Below are 9,391 nucleotides of genomic sequence, written 5' to 3' on the forward strand. Positions count from 1 at the left end.
AACCGGGATAAAAACTGCTGCCTTGAAGTATTTATAATTTGTATAAGTCGGGATTCCTAGTGTATACGGGTGCAGCCAAGAGGGGGGCCCCAAATAGGGATTTGGAATGAGGTCCAGAACTGAAGGTGTCCAGGAGATTTTAGGATGTCCTCACCCCACCCCACAGGTGTGGGTTGGGGAAAGGGACAAATGGAGCAGGGCCATTGACAGCTGTTTTGTATAGCAACAGCTTTGCAGCTACCCTCTGGTGAGGTCATTTAACATATCTATGTAACCAAGGTTACATAACCAAGGTTACATAAAAAGCTGTGGCCAAGCTCTGAGCCAGGGGAATGGAAGTAACTTCCCCACCAAGACGTAACTGGGGGGCAGCCCCCCCACCCCCCAGTTACAGGGCCTCAGTGGGAGCTTGGAGTGATTGACTCCTTGACATGTGGCCACACCTGCCCAGACTCAAGATGGCAGCTCAGTAAAGCTGGAAGGATATGAGTTCTGGCAAGTGAGGCCAAGTGTGGGAGGAGTCGGAAATGGGGCGGCAGAGAAAGACTGGCGCGGGGATTTAAATAGGGACACGGCAACCTTTGGGAGGAGAACCACGCGGTTTTGGCAGAGTGGAGACTCCAGTGGCCCTGGGAGAGAGAACCTCGTGGCTGGAGCGGTGGAGAGAGGACCACGTGCCTTTGCCAGAGTGGGGACCCCCGCAGCTTTAGAAGGGGGAACCACCACCCAGCTTCAGCAGAGATCCCGGCGACACAGCTGAGGGTGCCGCAACCGAGGGAGGTCTCCCAGCCTAGCATGGATGATTGGGAAGAACTAGGGACTGCCTGAGCCATGGACTTCTATTTCCTTTCCTGAGACGTGGTACTCTGGACTGGGCAATGGGGGGGCGGCGGGGGGTGGGGGAGGAAGGACTGTGTGTGTTTGTGGGTGTTTTAAGGGACTTTAGGATTTTGATGAAGACATTAGGTCACTACTTTAAGTTTGTATAGCATTAAATAAACATTTCCTTTCCTTTTCAAGAATCTCTGGCATTGAGAGACGTCTTTCCTATAGACGGCGGACATAACGGACCTGGGGGTTTCTTTCAGTAATAGTATATGGACCCAGGCCCCCCTCACTGTGCTCTGTAACACTGGTTGGAAACACAAATCATTCTAGTTATTTTAAGACAGAAAAGACTTAGATCAGGGTGTTGGATGTTATGAAATCATTGGACTCCCTGGAGGAGCAGGCATCAGGGCAATCCCTGAAACGAGTGTAAGAGTGTAAGATGATGATACCATAGATGCAATCTAAGAACTGGGAGGCTGCCTCTGGACAAATGCCTCTGGATCCCCACAATGTTGATTACATCATTCTGAAACCCTGATTCTGATTGCCACCACTTTTCCTACATACTCTTTTGGCTTCACAATCTCTGCGGGCCAACATAAGCATGCTAAATCTCTTATAAGTGAATTTAGTTAAAAGGAGCAAATTCCCTGGCTGGCGAAGCTCAGTGGATTGAATGCGGGCTGCGAACCAAAGCAACGCAGGTTCAATTCCCAGTCAGGGCACATGCCTGGGCTGCAGGCCACAGCCCCCAGCAACCGCACATTGATGTTTCTCTATCTCTCTCTTTCTCCCTCCCTTCCCTCTCTAAAAAATAAATAAATAAAATCTTAAAAAAAAAAGGAGCAAATTCACGTTTAGAATCCTAGCTGCAAGGGTTTCTGGGAAATGTAGATTTTTGTTTCTTGCCTTTGCAGAATGGATGATGCATAGGAACACCTGGAAATGAACGGGGAATTCCAATCATATTCAGCATGGTGTTGGTGTTTTTTAAACTTTATTATAGGAAAAACACATCATAAACAAGGTTTTGAAATACCAAATCTTACAGTGAAACTCCTTTTGTTTACCACTGCATGTGAGGAGAAAGGGAAAGGGGTAGAAAGTGAGTGTATAAGGAAAACAGAATGAGTTTATCCTGTATGTTTCGTTCCTGTTGTCCACCTGTGTACCATGGAGAAGAGCCAAAAATAAAAGGATGGTCCTTTAATTACTCAATGTTAAAACTGTTAACATCCCTGGATGGAGCCATGTTTTAAGCACTTATATGTTAATACTTTTAAAATTATTAGCAGGATTGATGGCAGGGTATAGGAGTGGGCTTCAGAAACAAATTTCACCCACTTCATGTTCTTGCCCGAAAGTAAATTTAATGTTAAGTGTACCTCAGACCCAGGTTCAAATACCAGACCCTCTACTTATGTGATCTTAATCAAATTGCTTGGACTTCCAATATCTTAATGATTTTGTGTGATAAGGATTAAAATAGCATACACATAGGGGTTTTTTGATAATTTAACCAATTTTGTAATATTTCCAATATAACTGTTAAATGACAGGGTGATGATAACAAATACAATAGTAATTCAAAGTTCCAACGAATTATCAGAACTTAGAGTAAATCTGGGCCATCGTAGGGCAACTGGGACTGAAGTTGGAAATTTACAGACAGTAGAATTGGCAGACAAATTTTGTACGCACAGGAAGTGATACATGGGAAGGAAATATTGAGGAGCTAGTCTAGGGATACCCTCAAAGAGAAATCCAAAGATAGGGACCATGTAAAATGTACCCAGGACATGCAAATCTGGTCAAACCTCATGATGGGATTTACTAGTGGAAAAATGATGGGAAGTTCTTTCCTGTGGAATGCTTTTTTAAGGGTATACCAGTCTCTCTAAGCTGCTTATAAAAAACAAATCTGTTTTTTTTTAATTTATGAGGCACAGCATGCCAGAAAATGTCTGTGTTAGCTATACAATTATCATAGCATATAGTAGAGAGGTTTATGACCGAAGGAACTCCCTCTGTGTAACCAATGCCTCACATGCACTAGAAATATTATATGTAAATTCTGATCCAAGTCCCAAACTAAAATAGAAAGAAAGAGCTTGGGAGTTGCATTGGAAGTCTCAGATTTCTCTGTGCTTCTCCTGAGTCCAATTGCCTGTGTCCTTAGAGGTATTAGTGAACTCCGATACATGGAAAATCTGTAGTTCTATAAAGTCTAATTTAACATTCTGACCTTTTAAATTACCTCCAGAGCATACATAAATTATTTAGCAGGTGGTGGGTGGGACGTATTCATTGAGGCAAGGACTTATATTTGACGTAACAAAAGGCAGTTGTTCGAAAAGGGGGCTACAGTTAATTGTTTGGAAAGCTTTAAATTCAAGGTTTTGGGATTTAGATTCCATTCCATAATAAGGGAATGATACTGGTTGTTGAAATGGGATGATGTGTTTCAAGCCAATAAAACAGTACATAGGAGAAAAGGAAAAACATGAGATTTTAGGTAAAAGGTCTTGTAGAGGACTATGATAATCCAGGCAAAAGTGATAAAAAGACACTGAAGGCTCGAACAAATGCTTAAGAAATTACGACTAAAATAAACAGTTCATAGAAATCTATTGGTTATAAAAAATGAGTGAAAAGGAGTTGTTAGCCTGGTTGAAAAGTGCTGTCTGGGACAGAAACAGGTGAGTTTAGAGGTAGTTTAACATAGGAAAAATATTAACAACCAATGAATTAAAGGAGCTTGTGGAATACACAGGTGCACACACATATAATTCATGCTTAAAAATGTAGAGTCATACAGCCTATTTCACAGTGTAAACCAGCTACTAAGAAATTACGTCCCAAGGCCTCTGAGAGTGAAGAGGATAGGCAGAGAATGTATGCGTGATTGGAAGGGTAACCACAGAATCACAGGAGTGGTCCCAACGATCCCTCTCCTGTTCTCTCTCCTCTGGTTACAAAGTGTGACAAATGTGAATAGTCAGATTTGATAGTATTGCCTAATTTTGACCCATGATTTTCTGTGCCAAGGCCATAGTATATGGGTCCCTTGCCTTGTTTTAAAGGGGAAATTTCTGTGGTTTAAATAGAGATTCAAAATCTAATTTGCAGCAAAATGTGTACTGCAGGGACTCCACACTCCAATTGCAGAACCTCGTGCTTCACTCTGTTCTTTTTACGACCATTTCTGTCCATCAAAAGCAAATTTGTTTATAAAATAGTTCATAATTACCAAAGATGATTCATCAGAAGTGACTCTGTCTCCCCTAGGTATATAAGGACCAGGCAGAGGACTAGAGCATGCTGGTAAGCTGAATAATGATCCCTCAGAGGATCTTGAGATGGGAAAGTATACAAGATTCTCCAGGTGAGTCCAATGTAACCACGAGAGTCCTTAAAACAGGGTGGCGATAGAGTTAGACTGACACAGGAGATGTGATAATAGAAGCACAAGCTGGAGTGATGCTGTTGTGAGTCAGGAGCCAAGAGCTAAGGCATGCAGGCAGCCGCCTGAAGCTGCAAACGGCAAAATACTCCCTTAGAGCCTCCGCAAAGAGCCAGCCCCACTGACACCTTCTATTTAGTCCAGTGAGAACGAGTTTACATTTCTGATGCCCAGATAATAAATCTGTGTTGTTGTAACTCAGTAGTTTCACAGTAATCTGTTAGAGCAGTGACAGGGAACTAATACAGGCTTCTAATCATTTCAGATCACCTATGTCATCTTGGTTAGGAAAACAGCATTTGGGTTACTCACAAAGAGAAACATTTCGATACACTGATCATGATGATATGTAGAAAGTTAGCTTTGATCTAGTGTACACTTTGCTTTCCCAATTATAAAACCTAAATATAGTGTGAGCCTGACTACCTCCCGAAAGGGCAGAAAAACAGCATTATTGTACAAGAAAGTTCCCAATACACAGGTTAACTCAGACATCTCTTAGCACTGCAGCCCCTTAGGTGATTATCAGAAATGGAAACTCTTTTAGAGAAATCCTCGGGGATAAATCAGAAGCATGAAGATTAAAAAGGCCCAAGACAGTGTCACTAATATAGCAACTGAAATTTTACTGATGGCTTTAAAGAAATTACCCTCAGCTGATTTAGGGGGGGAAAGACAGATCACCTTGCTAGAGGAAAAGGGGTTCTCAACTGGAGACAATTTCTTCCCCAAGGGATACTTGGCAATGTTTGGAGACAATTTCATTTATCACAACTTTCACAGTGCTGTTGACGTCTGATGGATAGAGGCTAGGCATACTGCTGAAATCCTAAAACACACAGCATAGTCCCTTCTCCCACCAAAAAAAAAAATAATTATCCATTCCAAAAGACTAATAGTACTGAGGTGAAAAAGCCTGGTACAGAGTGAGTAACCCTGTACGACCATACATATTTTTCAGAAAAAGAACAGGAAACTAAAAGAAATAATCCAATTTATGCCACCTGAGTCTTAATTTGATACCTGTTTGATATCCCCTCTCTAAAATATATCTCTATCAATAGAGAAAAAGCACATACTCTCATATACACTGAGTGTTTGTAAATGTAGAAGACTTTTCAAGTGTACAATAAATGTCGGGGTAGCCCCTCAGAAAGTTTAATGGACATTTGTAACTTACAAAAACAGTAGGCCTTTCTCAGTAATTCAAGTCATCACCATCTGTATCATTTGTTTATACAAATAGCTTTTGTATAAATATAAGCCTAACTTCAGAAAGAAATCATTTAATCACTAACAGAATTTATTCTCCAGGAAAAATTTGCCTTATTTGTTCAAATAGATTTTGAAATTTTATTTCTATGTGGACCATTTATTTTAATCTTGAATGAATAAATTCAATGTTATTCACTTAATTATATTTAAGAAGAAAGCAGAATCATTGTGATATATGCACTGCTACAAAACTATTATTGGGCATAATAAAATGTTGCAAGTTAATGATAGCATATAAGATCATACAAATGATAAAGAGAAAAATAGACAAAATTTATTTACTTATCCAACTACTTGAAATAAAAGAATATCTTCCATCTCTTCATTTAGGAGATATTTATTGATCATCTCCTGTGTACCAGGGTCCATGCTAAATATTTAGGAAATAAAAATAGGAATCGTGGAACTTTGCTAAAGAAGTTCACATGGAAGAAGTTAAATGGTAAAGCAATGGGGAAAATGAAAATTAAACTTGATAAACCATAACAGTGGTATTGCCAGATAGTTTCTATAGAAGGCAGACTCTCAGAAGCTCAGTTGCACAGGAATTTTATTACTGAGTGCTCCATGGGATCGACTCCTATGGAGGATGGGGAAGAAGAGAGATCTGACACTGGGAAAGGCTGGTCTGCCATTTAGCGGCAACAATGTCCTCGGCGGACCCCATGAGGATCTCTGAAGATGAGATGGCCCTACACAGTTATCCTAAAAGTTGGGAAGAGAGGTCAGGTCTTTATGATCCCACTATCGACAAGCTATGGGATGCAGTCAGCCTCCTGAGACGGGGGCAAGATTTTGGACAAGGCAGCAGCTCTTTGCTGACAGGGAAATTCCCAAAGACAGCTAACAACATGCACGTATGTGGTACTGACAGAGCGCTATGAGGCTTCGTTGAAGAGAGTGAACTAACTACAATGTACGTACAAAGTACAGGTTGGGGAAAATGCTACTGAAGAGGCATTTGAACTAAAACTTGGACTCTGATGAGGATTATTCCAAGTAACAAAGCTAAGGAATTCCTTTCCAGGCAGAGGGAACAGCATGCATAAAGTCCTGGAGTCAAAGAGCAAAGCATAATAGGATAGAGGTGAAGGTTTAATCAATGTGGAGCCTAGGAAAATGTTAGAGAAGGAGAAGCAGGGACTAAAGAAGGAGAAGGGAAGTGATTTTAAAGGGGCCTTGTAAACTAGGACGAGAAATGGGGACTTTTTTTCTATACAGAAATCTACATCTAACAAGGACTTTAGAGAGAAAAAGTAATAGAATTTTCTTTAAAGAAGAGGATTCTGCAAGCATTGTGGATGGCTGACTAGAACAGAGGGAGACCTAGGAAAGACAATGCATTTACAATAACTTGAACACTAAATTATGATAATTAGTCAAGATTGTTTTCAGGGAGAGAAAAGAGCCTGATATAAAGGAAATGATGAAGTATTAATTCCATAAAATTATCAAGAACCAATCTACCCCCTCCTACCTACATACACCTGATACAGCACTGCTCAAGAAGCAGAGGTCTTTTCTAGCTTTGGTACCAACATGAAATAATAAATTTTAGCATTGAGGACTTCAGATAGAAGCTCTAAAAATACAAATGCCTTCCAATTTAGATCAGAAAGGTGGATTTGAATGGCAGACAGGTGAACATGGAGAGAAACCAATGATAATCAGTCAACCCTATTAAATGGCAACTAATGGTCTATTTCCTTCACCAGATTGGGGAAGTTTTCCGTCATTGTTTTTTCAAATAAGTTTTCGATTTCTTGCTTTTCCTCTTCTCCTTCTGCCACCACATGATTCAGACATTGAATGTTTAAAGTTGTCCTAGAGGTTCCAAAGCCTCTCCTCTTTTTTTTTTTTTTGAATTATTGTTTCTTCATTCTATTCTGATTGAATATTTATTTCCTTTTTGTTCCAAATCATTGATTTGAGTCCCAGTTTCTATCCCTTCACTTCTTCCTATCATTTAAAAGGGAAAGACAGATAAAGTACTCCCAAGATAAAATAAAGTTAAAGGAGTTCATCATCACCAAGCCCTTATTATGTGAAATGTTAAAGGGACTTATCTAAGAAAAAGAAGATCGAAACCATGACCAGTGAAATAACAACAAACTCACAACTATCAACAACTGAACATTAAAAAAAAAAGACAAACTAAGCAAACAACTGGAACAGGAAGAGAATCACAGAAATGGAGATCACATGGAGGGTTATCAGAGGGGAGGGGAAAGGGAGTAATGGGGGAAAATGTACAAGGAATAAGCATAATTGGTAGGCACAAAATAGACAGGAGGAGGTTAAGAACAGTATAAGAAATGGAGGAGCCAAAGAACTTACATGCACGACCCATGGACATGAACTAAGGGTTGGGGGGAATGCTGGATGTAGGAGGGTGCAGGGCGGAGAGGGACAAAGGGGAGAGAAATGGGACAACTGTAATGCATAATCAATAAAATGTACTTTAAAAAATAAATGGCAACTAATGGCATGGATTGAAAGTTTCTCATTCAATGACAGGTAAACAAGCTAACAAAACCCCATGGCATGGGACATGAAAATATTCATCACTAGAGCCTAACACCTGAGAAGCAGAAAAGCATTTATTACTAAGTATATTATAGAATGAATTAGTTTGTGACTTTAATAAAACCCAAGAAAAATAGTCTTTAAAATGGGATAAAACATGAGCTATAACCACAGCCTGACAAGAAGAATCTGGTGGCAGAGAGATATTTATTCATTTAATAAATATTTGAATTTCAGGTTGGCAGACCTAAGACGCAGACTCTGAAAAGAGGATACCCATGCAAATGACACTTTTTAAGTCACAGCTCCCAGAGAAGGCCAGTGAGGGAAGTGTAGAAACCAGAGATGGAAAGGGGAGGAAACTCAAACAAGCCCCAAGCTTCAGCCTGAAGTCTAAGTTGCACTTGCAGTGTTCTCACAGAGTCTCTGATGAAAGCTCACCCCGAGTGGCTATGTAAGCTCCTGGGCTATTGCAACTCTCTGTGTGCCTAAGGAAAGAAGTTCCAGCAGCCAAAGGGTTTAGACACCATGCCAGCATAAGAAACAAAGCACAGGAGAGCACGGTGGGAATAGGTCCACAGACATGGTAGAAGAGATTCCAGGGGACCCGAGTGCCTATGGTGAAGTCACCAATGGGATGGGTGCCATGACTACAAGGGTGGGCAAAGGAGAAAGTGTGCCTGCAATAATATAACGTGCATTCTAGGTTGGGAAATGCAGACTGTAATCAAAGAAGCAAATAATACAAACAGGATAGTGATAGTTTACACAGATATGACAAAGTGACTTAACATGTAAAAGAGAGAATAGGGAAAGGGTATCTTATTTTGTATTATGGAGTCAGGAAAGGCCTCTCAGACAAAGGGATATTTGTTCACAGACATGAATCTTCCATCTTAATGAAATGAAAACAGAACAAGATAAGAACAAAATATTGTAATAGAAAAGGAAGAATACAGGAGTATAATAAAATCTGTCTTAAAGGCATAAAAGAAAAAAAATCAGTTACACAAAACACAGACCCCCAAGTCCAACACAGCAAACTCTCTCAGATAGTGACTTAACACTTGAAGCTGAATGGCCTCCAGTGTAGAAACAGAAACTAAATAAAACCTAAGGTCTAAGAAGGATGGGATACACATTGAAGCCCCCACATATAGGTACAGTTCCTTAAGAGGCACGCCTTCGGTAGGGAAACTAGTAAAAAATGGTAGCAACGCCTGTCTGCCTTCATCATGACTTTGCATAAAACACGAGGGACAAACAAAACCCCCAAGTGCTTAACCACTTGTCTGT

Source organism: Phyllostomus discolor, chromosome X (assembly GCF_004126475.2).
Source record: "Phyllostomus discolor isolate MPI-MPIP mPhyDis1 chromosome X, mPhyDis1.pri.v3, whole genome shotgun sequence".
In the NCBI taxonomy this organism is placed as follows: Eukaryota; Metazoa; Chordata; class Mammalia; order Chiroptera; family Phyllostomidae; genus Phyllostomus; species Phyllostomus discolor.